The sequence below is a fragment of the Anser cygnoides genome, chromosome 10 (assembly GCF_040182565.1).
Source record: "Anser cygnoides isolate HZ-2024a breed goose chromosome 10, Taihu_goose_T2T_genome, whole genome shotgun sequence".
In the NCBI taxonomy this organism is placed as follows: Eukaryota; Metazoa; Chordata; class Aves; order Anseriformes; family Anatidae; genus Anser; species Anser cygnoides.
Window position 1 is genome coordinate 8,820,420 of NC_089882.1, and position 14,168 is coordinate 8,834,587.

The window sequence follows — 14,168 nt, forward strand, 5'->3', positions numbered from 1 at the left end:
AGGAGACGTGTCTTAGCTCCGGGAGGGTCAAAACGAGAGGCAGACAGCTGGCGTTCAGCATGCTGGTTGGGCTGAAAGCCCTGCCCAGAGCCAGGGCAGGCACCTGAGCCTCGCGCCGCCCTCGTCCCGAACCAAGCCTGGTTACTGCAGGGCTGTGTTTGCCTTTCCTCCTTTCCTCCTTTCCTCCTTTCCTCCTTTCCTCCTTTCCTCCTTTCCTCCTTTCCTCCTTTCCTCCTTTCCTCCTTTCCTCCTTTCCTCCTTTCCTCCTTTCCTCCTTTCCTCCTTTCCCCTTCTTTCCTTCTTCTTTCCTTCTTTCCTTCTTCTTTCCTTCTTTCCTTCTTCTTTCCTTCTTTCCTTCTTCTTTCCTTCTTTCCTTCTTTCCTTCTCAGAAATCCCCTTTTTTTCAATCATTAAATACTTCTGTGATCTGCAAGCTGCTCCGTGTGCCTCCCTCAGTGAGAGCTGGGCGTCCGTGCGCCGCTCTGCACGGAGCGGGGAACTCCCTCGCGGATCAGGAGTGTATGTGTAGGAAAGGAGAGTGCTTTAATTAAAATGCTGTGCTTCTGCGTTGATTAAAAATCTCATTATGGGAATGACAACTGTCATTCCGCAGGAGGTGTGTGGCAATAGAGCAGACAGCGAAGGAGTGTGAAGATGAAATTGTAAACATATGTTTAACTCCGATTCTCCTCCTCTTCCCAGTTCCTAGTGCCCAGTCAGCCGGTGCTGAAGTGTTAGGGCAATCCTAGCCTGGAAGCGTATACGTTTTATTGCCTGGTCTATTTTGTATGACATTTATAAGGCTGGAAAACCAGGAAATTTACTCGAAATGAGTCAGTCATCTGCCAGCCTGAACAGAGAAAATAACTGCTGTGACCTTGCACTTAGTGGATGACAAGGGAGCAGGATGTGAAAGAAAGGTTGAACAAGCCGTGCACTTGCTTTATCGTTAAACTCAGATTTATAGACTTACAGGTCCACGTCCAGTATTTTCTTTCGCTTTTGTGAGTTGTAACTTTGAATGGGTTCCTACAAAGTACAAAAATGGGGAACGTATGTGAATTTGCTTAATTGGAATAACTGCATTTAATATTGCTCGCATGGGATTTCTTGGTCCTTCGCTTACCCTGTGAGAGAGAGAGCGAGGAAAACTAGAGAATTTAAAGTTTTTTCCTTCCTCTTCCCCATATGTGCCCTTTTTCGGTATTATATTTGAGAAAAAATATATACTGCTAGAGTTGCTTGGGTTTGGGGAGAGAGAGGAAGAACCTGCTGTCATGTCTCTTAGTAACTTACAGAACTGTCAAACGTGTGAAAGAAACCTCCGTTAGCACGCGGTGCTTTTATGACTGTTTCCAACTTACATCTGTGCCTAAATTCCGCTGGATTTGGCAATTAACTCCTGTGGAGTTAATAAATGCAATTTTATTATTGCTTGGTCAGAGAGTACAGAATTAATAGATGGGATTAGAGGAGCCGCGGTAGCGTGTTCTTCTGTAAGACTCGCAGTGCCTTAACACGATGGTTTCTCGGCTGCGTTGCTAACACTGTGGTTTCCTTGAATATTCTTCACATCATTCAAAACAGCTCGCTGAGATAAATCAATAAGAAGTGACAGTATTTTAAATCAGGCACCCTGTTTCTTTCTCATGTCTCCCAGTTCGCAGAGTCGGGCAGAACGAGCAGAACTTCATCGTGCCGTCCTTCACAAGGCTTAAGGCCGTGTCTACCACAGATGGATCGTGTTTCGTTTAAGGAAAGATATTTGGGCTTTCCGTCTCCCTCTGAAGGAAGCATGGGCATATTCAGAGAGGTTTCAGATTGTGGCCTTTTATTTCTGTACTCTTTGGTTCGATGACCTGTGCCAGATGCTCCCCAAGCCAGGTGCTTGGTAAGGAGATCTGTCAAAGCCCGTGTTTTCATACACTTATTTAAAATGTTTCTCAGTTCTTTGTTCAACTTCTGGCTTCCTTAAAAAGTCTCTTTCAGGACCCTAAGCCCTAAATAACCAGTTGCTTTGAAACCTTGAGATATTTCAATCAGTTCATGCAATTAATAATTTCCCTGGTATTTTGGAGCTCCCACAGTAGGGAGGAGCTATGTGGTTGGGTTTTGTTAAATCCACATTCAGGGCAAATGGGCAGGTGTGACCCCAAACAGAAACAGTCACTGTTTACCGTGTGCTATCAGCTGCATTTGTTTCTTTTCAAACATTAACTTGACCCTGAGATAAATCGTAAGGCTCGGTGCGGTGGCTGTGCACTTCGGTGTCGGGCTGGCATTCGCTGCGGGAGCCAAGCGCCGAGTGTTGAAATCAGCTTCATCGACCGACGTGAACAAAAACTGCTTCTTCCAGAAAGTTTCCACGAGCTGGTCTTTGGGCCTTTTCCTTTTTCTTCCTGGAGAGTGTTGGTGAGACAAGTGGTGTACTCCTACAGTTAAAAAATAAATAATGAAAAAATCAAAAGAACATGAAAAAAAAGGTTGCTGCATCTATAAGTTTGTGTGCGTCCGGTACTTTTGCCAGCTCCGGGAAGCAGCACAGCACTGCTGGGCACCTCACACTAAGTAGGTGACACCACTTGGGGTTGGACCCGCTGATCTCTTGAGGTCCCTTCCAGCCCCTACAGTTCTGTGACTCTGTGACACGGCGGTGCCCGGCGTTGCATCTGCACCTCCGCGAGCTGCAGCAGGGCCCGTGCTGGCTGTTTGGGGCATTTGGCTGCCTCTGCTCGAGGGAAAAGCTGCCTGGGGAGACCGGGGGAAATACAGCGAGCTCTGGTCGTTCCCAGGAGCTGGTTTCTGCGGCGTCAGGCGTGAGCCCCAAAAAGCGTTTTCCTTTGGTGGTGGTGCAGCCGAGTGCCGCTCGCTGGCACGGTGAATTTTGTAAGCGTTTTTTCCGGGTGACCCAAATTCTTTGAGGCCTTAAGTGGATTTGAAGCGGAGTGAAAGGTTTGCCATCCAGAAATTTGGAGATGTTCATGCGTGTTCGGTTTATAAGGCCTGTTTCTGACAGCGACCCTCTGGGATGAGCGCTAGGCAGGGCGAGTCACTACCGAAACGTCAAATAAAAGAAGACAGAATCTCTTTTTCGCATCGCTTCTCATATATTTTGTTACAAATCCGTAATCTTCTCTCTTTAAAGTGCTACCTCGTTTAACAGTCATGAAACATGTATGTCCGCCCGTTGAAGTAGTGCTGTTAGGAAGACCTTATCTTCGCTCTGCCTGCATTTACAGTCTGGTACTTGTCAGGATTTAGAGCTGATTGTGCTTGTGGCGAAGCAGGCGTCCGTCCTCCACGGAGCTGTGAGCGAGTCAGCGCCCCCGAGGTGGGTGGTGGAGCCGAGGTGCCACGTCCCTGTGCCATAAAAACGCTCGGGAATTAATACAATCCTTTTAATGGCATGAAACGGGATTAGGTTTTCCTCAGTAAGGTTAATCTTCCCACCCATTGTGATGGGACTCCAGGCTCCCTCTTTATGGCCAGTCAGATCACAGCACAATTAAATCACAATTAAAGTCTCATTACGAGCAGTCTTTCAACAGGATTGCAAAATAAGATGTTAACACCGTCCTGTGCGCTGTTTCAGTTTATTTTCTAAGACGGTTACAACTTCTGCATGAGTGAATTATCGAGCTGCTGTTGTGAGATTTAAGGTTCCTCTTCTGCGTGCCGTGTTCGAAATGTAAAATTCACCTCTTAACAGGTTTGAAGGCCACGCCATCAATAGCTTGACGTGTTTCGTTTTTTGGGGAGTCATCTTTTCCTGGTCCAGGCTGCGATTGTTCATGAACCTTTGACCATTTCTGTCTCTTTGGTGCCTGAGAAATATGCCGCTCCTTCACGGTGGGTGCGCACGCAGGGAGGCGGTTACTGAAGGCAGCGACACGGAGTCGTAAAAGTCTTCTGAGCAGCATTTTTGTGGCTGTGCAGAACGGGCGAGCTGGGCCAACAAGTCCCTCACTTGTGATGTTTCAGCATCGCTTGGTTTGAAGGAAACTGAGAAGATGCTGCTGCCTCAGGGGCATTTTCTACTGAATTAGCAGTGTCCGAGTGTGGGCAGCGGTGGCATCCTTAGGACTTCTACTGATGTGTGTGTGTTTTGTTTTGCTCCTTTAATTGACTAAGTTTCTTATTTGCATTCTTTACTCCGGACATATGCTATAGTTGTTAGTTATTTCACGTTTTTGCTTCTTTTTTCCCCCCATGATCTCTCACTTCAGTTGGAACTCATAAACCAAAGCGTGCGGGTTTTTGGTCTGTGTGAGCTTCGAGTGACTTAAATTTTGTGATGCAAAGCACGGAATGGTGGTTCTGTGTGCACAGGTGCCGTGAGTTTGTAGAAGCAATCCCATCACTGGGATCAGATGGACGGGGCTGAGCACCAGCCCTCATAGCCAAGCACCATCCTGCTCCGGTACCAGCTCCAGGAACAGCAAAATCCAGGATCCCCTGGGTCTGTATTTCTGCAGGAATTTTCTCTAGCTCAGAAAAAAAAAAAAAAAAGCCTTTTAGAAACTGAGCGTTATCACCCTTGCTGTGCTGGATGAAGATCCCTGCTGTCACCGGAGGCACCGCGTGTGGGACGGTGGCAGCAGCGTGTCGGCACTGAGCGACAGCACTGCTGAGTGCAGGAGCAGCTCCTGGAAAACACCGTTTTCACTGCTGTCATCATTCCCTTTGTCTCTTGACACTGAATATTCTGCTTTCTCACTCTTTTTAGGGTTTGCACCGCTGCTTTTGGCGAGCTATGCCTCTCGTTGAGGCTTTTTGCACAGTCTCAAGATCCCCATATGAAATGCGTGCCCTGTTTTCAGTCTGGGCTTCTCTGCGAGGATCTGCTGTTGGGCAACAAACCTGAGCCTGGGCCATTGGCCAGAATTTGTTTTCTGCTGATCTGATGGAGAGCCGTGGCAGAGGCTGCCTATTTCCAGAGCAGCTTGGCAGCCTTTACCCTGGGCTGGTATGCTGGCAGCCTGGAGTTTTTTGTTTTTTTTTTTTTTCCTTTTCTTTTCACTTTTCCTTCCAGAGCAGCTAGGTGGGCCAGCATCCTTCTTGGCCCTGTCGGGGCGGCGTGGCTCGGGGCAGCGGGGCTGTTTTTGTCCAGATCCACCTTTCATTTTCCAAAGGTCAGACGTTCCATCCAGCCTCCAGCCTCTGACGTTGGCAGCGCTTTCCAGAGCTGTTCTGCTGGAATGATGGCACCGTTCTCTGCTAGTCCCCGCTGCTGGCTTTGGCATCACTTGTGCTGGACTGTTTTGTGTTAGTAACCATCTTTAAGCCTACATATATATTTTTAACTGCCCCTAGTAAACCTTTCAGAAACAAAATAGTGTTTTTTTTTTTTTTTCAGGTCCTGATGTTTTGGGTTACATTTTTACAGTCTTGGCTTTTGACTGAGAACAGTTCCTGTTTTTATATTTCAGAGGCTTGTACCATAACTTAAAAGAAAGAAATGTAAAAATATCTGTTGGCTTTCATTAAGCGTCCCTTATCAGACTAAACAACATCACTCGTTACGTGGTGCAAAAACAACGTAAAGTGTCCTGTCTTCGTAGGGGAAGCAGAACAAAACACAACAAAAAATAAAACAAAAAAGAAAAACAAGGAAGCCGTTGGGCTGACTTGCAAAGTGGAACAGGCGCACTTACAATTGCAAGGCATTTGAGTGAGGAATCAGCTTTACATGGTTTGCTAATCCTCGACGAAAGAGTTCATTGTCTTGGATCATACATCTGTAATTTTGGAACCCGAAAGTCAGTGCCTTGGTGCAATTAGGTTGGGAAGAGAGAGGCCGGCTTCTTTCTTCATATCCGTAATCACAGTGGCTTTTTTTAAGGAGAAAACCTCAGCTCTGGGGTTTTTCATTTAGTTGTTAACAAAAAGCCTTTGAAAAAGAGGCTGCCGAAAATCCAGCCACTCCCTCAACACAAACAAAGCCGTGCAGATACCGCGTGCTCTCAAAAAAGCTTTAATGTTTTAATGGGAAACTTCTCATATTCCCAGGGTGCAGATCCTGCACTAAGTGGGTATTAGCCCAAACTGATGACAGACACAGATGCCTTGATTGTATTTATATATTTATTTACTTGGACGCGTAAGTGAAAGGGGGGTAAGGTACCTCCAAACAGGTTAAACTGGGGAAGTGAGGACCTGGGCTGCAGAATAACCATGAGAAAAACTCTCTTACAAATAGCAAGGGATTTGCAAAGAGCGGACGTATCTCTCCTTTTCCAAAGGTGCACGTACTACTCCCCGTTGGCAATTTAAGCATTGGGGATACAGGAGGGTGCTCTGGGTCTCGGGCCTTCAAAGGAACAAGCCATTGATGTTTTGCTGGAGGCTGAGGATGGCTGGATGAAAGGCAGAGGACCGGGCAGCGGGGGGTGAAGGATGCTGAAAGTGTTGGGTTCAGCAAAGACTTCCCTGTTCACTGCTGGACGTGTTACCGGTGCTGAGGCCGCCTCCTGCGTGTAAGTGGGAGATGAGGAAGGGAGGAGGATCTGCTGTGCAGCAGCAAGCCTGTCCCTCAAGAGCAGAGGCAGGGATGCTTTGTGCAGGGCCGGACAGGCGCTTGGCTGTTTCCAGCTGATTACAGAGCACCGTCCGTGGGCAGTTTGGACAAACATCTTGTTCTGGTCACCCTAAATGCCTGCGTCAATGTATAATCTAGTGGAATACCCGGTGAGGATGCTGGGTCTAAAATAACTAGTGCTGCTCGGGGCTGCTGCTGGAGGACAGCTGGGGACGCGTGGCACGGCGTGGCCTGGGCGAGCTGGCATCCAGCAAGCGTGGGGAGGGACCTGTGCCCCCGCTGGATTTGGGGCCGTTGGTGTCTCCCCATGGAGCATCCCCTGTGCAGGGTCAGCGGTGGCATTGCAGAAGGTCTTCGGCAGCCGGCGTGCTGCTCGGGCATCCTTCTGGCCTCGGGGCAAGAGAGGGATTAGTTTCACACGCAACAAAGAGCTGTGTCCTTCTCTTTCTCTGGTATGCATTTTTCCTTAAACAATGGAGTGACTAATATAGAGTATGGTCTTAGTTTGCTCTGCCCGTGGTGGAGAGGAACGGCAGCGGGCTGGCTGCGTGAGCACGTCCGCCGGCTCTGCCGGGCTCATGGGGCACGCCGAGGATCACAGACTGGGGTATTTTTTCAAGTCCATAAGAAGCTATTCGCTTATTGGGGGATGGCTTTTTTTTTTCTTCTTTTTTTTTTTTCTTTTGGTTAAATTATCTTCTGCCCGTATCCCAGCAAATTCTGTGCATTGGTTTTACGTGCAAGTATCATGCGTGCAGAGCAGTGGTATGCAGCGGTTTGTCGGCTTCTGCATGGTCGGTGCGCGCTCCGGGCTCCTGATATTACTCAGACAGCTTCCCAAGGGAGATCCGAGCCGAAGAATATGGTGCTGTGCTCACCCTAGCTGTATGCCCCATTTTTTTTTCAAATGAAGGAGTACAGACCGGCTGAGAATATCGATCACTGACCTAACTTCACGCGGAGGTGTTTCTGTCTGAACTTACAGCGTCGCCTGCATGAATCCTTCATGTGGCTGGCAGCTTTCATCTCTGCGAGGCTGCACGGGGCAAAAGCCAGGCAGGGCGCTGAGGACAGCGGCGCTGAGCTGGTCCAAGGGTTGGCTTCCCAGGGAGGTTACGTATGGAGGAAATTTCTGTATCAGCGCCCAGCCAGAGAGGAGGAGCCTGCGGAAACAGTGTGTATCACCTATCAAAATAGTTAGAATTCTTGGGTGAGGCTCCTAGGGCATGTGACCGGTGTGTGTTTGTGTAGATATATTTAATTTTTGCACTTTAGCGTTCCGATTGTCGAATGCTGCTTCGGTAAGGAGTTCTGGAAGCTTTTCTCTATTTTTTTTCTTCTTTCCTTTTCAGTGGAAACTTATCTCATGACTCCGACAGCTCCGGCTGTCAAACAGCCAGCGCTGTAAAAGTCACAATAAATGGCAAAATTCGTTGGTGGAACGGCTGTTTGGAAGCTGAAAAGGAGCAGTGTGAGAGCACCCCCGTAGTGACCCCGAGCAGTTCCCCTGCGCGTTCCTGCATGGGATGCACGAGCAGCCTCCGGTCCTGTTAAAAACACTTAATTTCTGCTCCGTGCTGTTCCCTTGGTGAAACCATCAGTGATGCTTGCACAAGTCCCCCGGGGGAACGTGGTGTTTGTGCAAGCCCCTGTGCTTGTGAGACCCCAGCGGGACAGGAGCCGGCTCCCTGGCAGGCGCCGCGGGGCAGCTGCTGCGACCTTCGTCTGGTGTCCGTGAGGCATTTCGGGAGGGAGGGAGGGCGAACCCGAGCGCTCCTCTCCACCTTATCTGGGAAAGGTGCCTGGTTTCGCCCTGCTGGCAGCCCTTTAAAGGCAATAAAGTTGCGTTCGCTTCCCTCATTCCAGAGGCAGGTGGAAGTTACACGTTAACCGGCGGTGGTTGGTTTCGGGGGGGGGTGGGAGAAGGAAGGCGGGCTGGGGTGCGTGGCGGGGGTCTGACGGGCCTGGGGAAGCTGGGGCCTCGTGGCCAGGCAGCGCGTAAACCTGCGGGATATGTCCCTGCCTGGATGCAGGACGGGAAAAGCAGGAGGGTGAGGTCTGGAAGGTCTCAGAGTGATGCTGGAAGAAGCACAAAGCGCCCGGCTGGGATGCCTGCAGCAAGGCCACGGCCCCCCCTGGGTCTCAGCTCCTCGTCACGGCCGTGCCTGGCTCCGGGCTGCTCCCGGCAGCGCTGAGCAGGGCAGAGGGGAGAGTGCCCATGGAAAATCCAGCCTGCCCCCCTGGGGCCTTGCACTGCACTCACAAAGCCTTTCAAAGCTGAGATTTTATCTGCAAAGGAGATGACCTAGGGACCGTCCGGGGTGGCTTTTGCATTTCGCTTTGCTTTCTGCTGCCAGTTTTCCAGTGATTACTTACGCACGTATCGGTTTTTCCAGGAGCTAACTGCAGTCTTTTTTAAGTAGTTCTGAGCCGGGCTAGGCTATCTCGGCCGCATCGTGGACTGGTGAGCAGTTAGTGGGTGACTTCGGATCTGCTGAAGCTGCTCCACACGAGCGAAGCCCCAGTGGAAAGGAGGGTGCTTACACGTAAGCGTGTGCTAACACAGTGCATCACCGAGGGCTGCTTCAGTCCGCCTGCAGAAGATGCTACAAGCGATGCCGAGGCTTGTCTAAACCAGTGTGGAAATTGCTGTTTGCATAAAAGCCGGGCAAGTTGTCACAGTCTTGGAGAGCTCACTGACGTTCAAAGGTTGCGGTGAATTAACCAAACCCCATTTCGCGCTGGTTTCGTGGAGCTGGTGCCTGGCTCCACGTGGCCCTCGGAGTACGTCCCCAAACCTGGAGCAGGGGCTGGATTTTGGGGCTGCCGCAGGTGCCCTTGCACCCCAGCCGTGACCCAGCACCGTGCTTGTGGTTTGCTGAACGCCGTGACCGCTGGGACAGCCGTGGCTGCTGCGCGCTGCTTGCTCTGCCCCAAGGAGACGGGAGGAAGCCAGGAAGCCTCGGCTCCTGCGCCGGCTCGTCCCGGCTACCCGCTTATTTTATTTTAGTGTTCTTTCATTCGGCACAGGGTCTGCCCTCGTGGACGCTGCCCTGATGGGATCTTGCCCCTGGCTGCAAGTACAAGTGTTTTTTCCACAGCGCAGTCGAATTGGCAGGGAAGGTCACGTCCGCCCCGTGCCGCGAGCCTTTGTCGGGAGATGCTGGGCACAGTAACTCGCGTTACTTCTGACAAACCAGCCTCGCTGCTGCCTGCACAACCTCCCTTCCTCCGCGTCTGCTGGGGCATCGGAACCAGCAGCAGGAGCAGCGGGGAGTATTCCTTGTGTGTGTGCGATTCCTCAAAGTCCCTAACGCAGAAGAGACCTTAGCATTGTTGTGCTTGCAGCGGATCACGTTCGGAGGACTTTTTGCCATAAAAAAATGTCCCTAGCCCAAGCTGAGCATAGGAATGCGCTCAAACTGAGCTCTCCTTCAGATCGTATCTTGCGTATTTGCCAGGTGATACCCAGGTGAGGTTAAAGTTGCCCCTATTGCAGAAAATATCCCCAGTTTCCCCCATTTTAAGGTAAAGGTGAAATATTCCCCCTCTTTGGCACCCACCCACCAGGCTGCCTGAAACAAAGTTCAGAAAAAAATTCCAGAATGGGATTTGCGGTGTTTTCCCCTGCTCTCAGCCCTGCATTTCCTCTTAACAAGTAAAATCAAATGGCAGTGGTGTTCCAAAGTCTTCCTGAATGGCAACATTATAAATATTCCCTTTATAAGAAGACTGAAAGAAGCAGTTTAAGCATTGCATGCAGCCACTCCAGTAGGAAGTTGTTTAACTTGTCTAAATCTCTCTTTTGCTGCAGAAGCTCTATTGAAAATGACAAATTGCTTAAAGCAGTTTCCATGTTAGTCTTTAAAAAATTCAGCTTCTTTCCATCCCGAACACGTGGAAGGCATTTGTGCACTTGACTGAATGTTTCTCTGTCCTAAGGCTTGCACTTAGTGGTTTTTGCCTTCATGTAATTTTCACACGCAGCTGCTCGGGTTTGTTTTCCTCAACTTCCCATTGGATGGGGATTTTTTTTTTTCCAGTGCCTGAGCTTAGACGTGAAAAGCCAACTATCTCCCCGGCTCAGACGCTGGGGACCACGGAGAAGGCGGCGGAGGAACGCCGCGAGGTTCTCGCTTTTCAGAAGCGCTGTTCTGGGTGTTACGAAATCCGTAACGCGGGCTGGGAAGCTCGTGTCCACGGCCAGGCTGCTGCGATGTCCTTTAAAACAGTGAAGCGCCGAGCAGCGTTAATGCTTCACAAGATGACAAAAGGGCTTTTGCTTAAATGTTTTCGGTTACTTCCCTTAGCTGCCACGTTCCCAGAAGGATGCACGTGGGCAGGTACCGTACGCAGAGCCACAGAGCTGCCTGTAACTGCTGTAGAAGGAAAACTTGCTCAGTCGAAAAGGCCTTTTTTTCTCTTAATTTAAAGAAAAGAGAAATTCTGAGTCATCCAGCGTGCTCAGCTGACTTTGCCCAGAGCCGTGTGCTGCGTAGCCAGTGAGGATGTGTTACCCAGCCTTGGCTGCGTGGCAGAAGCAGTAGGACCTCAGTGCCGAGGAGAAGCAGGGCTCCTCAGCAATGCTGACCAAGTGGCAGGCTCTGAAAATAAAGTGGAAATGGTGTTTCTGGAGCCTCAGCAGGCTGATTGGGGCTCCCTATGCTCTTCACTTCAGCTGGAACGAGTTGCACCGTCGTATTAACTTGCAATTAACTTGGTTGCAACCAGGTTGGTGCTGGCGTGCTCCCGGCGTGGCTTTGGGCTGCGCCGCAGCTGGTGAAGCCGAGGGAACAAACCGCTGCCGGCCGGCCGGGAGCTTCTTTGCCCCAGGTGGCGTCGGATGGAGAGAAGTCAGCGTTACCCCACTGCTCGGCTTGAGAAAGCCCTGTTGCTCAAGAGGGATGCTTGCTGAGTTAGGCAGCGGTCAGGAGGCGATGTGAGGACAATCCAGATGCTTTTTCTGTAACTGGGAGGCATGTCACATCCTGGCACTTCTATTTATACCCACTTTTCTTGTAATATTATTTTTTTTTTTTCAGTTTTTTATGAGCCCATCATTTTTGGTGAGTTGGGGCTGATGAGATACTGACTTTTTAGCAGCTATCGGTTTTGCTGTGTTTTTTGCTACTTTCTTTGCTGCACGTTTTGCTACTTTTTTTTTTTTTTTTTCCGACTCCTGGCTTTGTTTTTCTCCTGGTGTGTTGGCTCAGGAAATTAACTCGGTGCCGGAATGCTGCTGCTTTCTTTGCTGTAGGATGCGTCACTGCACAGTGAGGTGAGCGGCCCTTTCGGTCGGTTTCCTGCTGCGGATTCTGGCTAATACAACAGAGTTTAGAAGAGAGCATTAGAAACCGGCACCCCCTGGTTAGAAAAGCACTTCCCTGGAAGGTGGTCCTGCTCTGTTGTAGACAGGGGCAGTTTATGCCCAGAAGCATGGAGGCTATACACTCCTTGTTCCTGGTGTTTGTTTCTTTTCTTTTCTTTCCTTTTTTTTTTTTTTTTTTTTTAAATATCAGATTATGCCTTTGGCTATCCTTGTTATGTGAAGAAATGTCTGATTCATTTCTGAATCCTGCAAAGCTCCCTGGTACCAGCCATAAAATATTTTTGCAGTGGCTCTTAAACCTGCCTTGCTGGCTGTTGCATCCCTGGCTAATAAAAGCAGTGCACCCCAAATCCCCCGCAGATACCTGTTACAAAACCAGCTGCTTTCTTCTTGCAACACATTTGGGTCACTTTCTGCTCATCCAACATCCAGAGTCGTAACAAGCCGGCCCAGGTTGCTGCTGTGTTCCCACAGTCTCATGCCTGTGGTTGATAATTAACCCATTTCTTTAATAACAGTGCCCTATTTACTCTGACAACCACTTTTCTTTCCTGCACTCCAGTCTTTTCCCAGCGAAACACTGGAGTTAATATTGCACTGGCGGTGTGCTAATGAAATGCCTTGTTACTTGCGTAGAGGTGAGCTCTGTGCATTTGTTTTAGTAATTCAGGGCAAGAGCACGCACCAAAATGCAGGAGTAAATGCCCTTAAAATAAGGCTGGTGTAGGTACCTGGTTAGTGGTAGCTTTTGTAATAGGGTAAAACAGCTGGGAAAGGGGATGGACGTGGCAAAGCACACGGTGCTGAAATTTAATGGATATTCATGAAACTTTAACTGGAATAAAAGCTGTTGCAAAACTTAAATACCGAGTAACACCAAAACCTGTTCTTCTGTGGAGAGAGAGGTGTTTTTTGGAGCCGCCAGGGTGTAGCTCTTGCATTGTCCCCCTTCCAAAGATGCCATTTCTGATTTCTCTTCCTTCCCAGAACCTCCTTTCAGCCTCCAAAAAGCAACGCTTACCATCGCTGGGGTCGGGAGTCTGTGCAGCAGCCTGCCTTCCTGCATCTTTCTAGTGCCGTGTAAGCAAGTGTAAAGTCTGTGTATTATACCAATTTACTTTTGGTGGGATTTGCCCTGACACGTCCAAAGCTTCTGACTCTTGGTGCGTTGTATGAGCAACTTCTTTATTATGGAGCCCTGGGGACAAGACCCGGTTTAAAATGAAGTTGTGCAGGTAAAAGCAGAATATACGCCTGTGGCTGGCAACTGAGCTAACCGAGGTGTTCGTGTTCTGCTCTGCGTTTCGTCTCGAGTGCTGCACTCCCAATGGCACCGCGTGGCTCGGGTCTGAGCCCCGGCTCAGCCAAGACAGAAGCCGTCTCGCGAGGGCTGCGCCTGGCGTCCAGGATTTCACAAGAGGAGAGGCCGATAGCAGCAATTCCTCATCTGCCTGCACGAGGATACTGCCTCAGTTTTCTTGTATGTGCTGCTTCTACTTAGGTCAGCCAGCTTTTTGAATTAAAAGATGCGTACTTTAAGTTCTCAATGTGATTTTATTTTATTTTTTTTTGTCATTTCTTTCTACTCTACCTAGTGTGCGTCTCTTCACTCAGGAACAAGATGGTTTTAAGGAGAGTGAGGAAGTAAACTGTAAAACTTCCATTAACCCCAGCAAGTAGTAGCAACGCATCCCCGCAAACTCTGTGAAATACCGTGGCTTTAAAGTTTACTACAGCTGCTTTATGAGATTCAAAGCTTTTTGCACCAGATGAAAGGAAGGCTTTGCTGTAAAGTCTTGTTCCTTACTAATTTAGCTTTTCTTCAAGTATTCTGAAGCTGGATGCAAGCTATCACAGAGCTTGCTGTGTGCTTTGCAACCACATAAAGGAGAAGTTGGACATGCATGTGAATAACTGTGAAAGCTGCGTTAAATAAATGAAGCCTCAAAACCTGCGGTAGTTGCTTGATAGAGACTGCATCTGTCACTTGGGACTAATTGTTTTCAAAGAATCTCATTTCTAATTCTAGATAATGAGATTTTTAAGTATGTACAAAGCCTTTTGAAATCAGTAGCTCTAAAGGGTCAGATTTTAAATTATACATAAGATCTAGAAGTTTGTTACGGAGGATGTTGTATACTGCATGGTGGAAATTCATCTCTATAGGGTCAGGGATAGATCCCTGAACAACTAGAAACTTTTTGGGAAGAAATGTAGGGTGTAATGCCAGTTGGCTAGCTTGGGGCTTACACTTAATTTTTCTTAAGTGCTTTCCTAATTCTTTCCATGGGTACTGAATTA

General features: G+C 49.0%; 1 protein-coding gene and 1 long non-coding RNA gene across 31 annotated transcripts in view; one reads left to right on the top strand and one right to left on the bottom strand.

Annotated features, from left to right (window-relative positions):
* The window catches only part of MAGI1 (membrane associated guanylate kinase, WW and PDZ domain containing 1), a 327,075-nt gene that overhangs the window by 1,377 nt on the left and 311,530 nt on the right, over window positions 1-14,168 (top strand). The window lies entirely within an intron of this gene.
* LOC136791629 (uncharacterized) lies at window positions 1,378-2,617 on the bottom strand. The gene is made up of 3 exons (XR_010834010.1): window positions 2,519-2,617; window positions 2,178-2,432; window positions 1,378-1,591 (listed from the first exon to the last, which is right to left on the bottom strand). It is a non-coding gene; the product is annotated as an uncharacterized lncRNA (long non-coding RNA).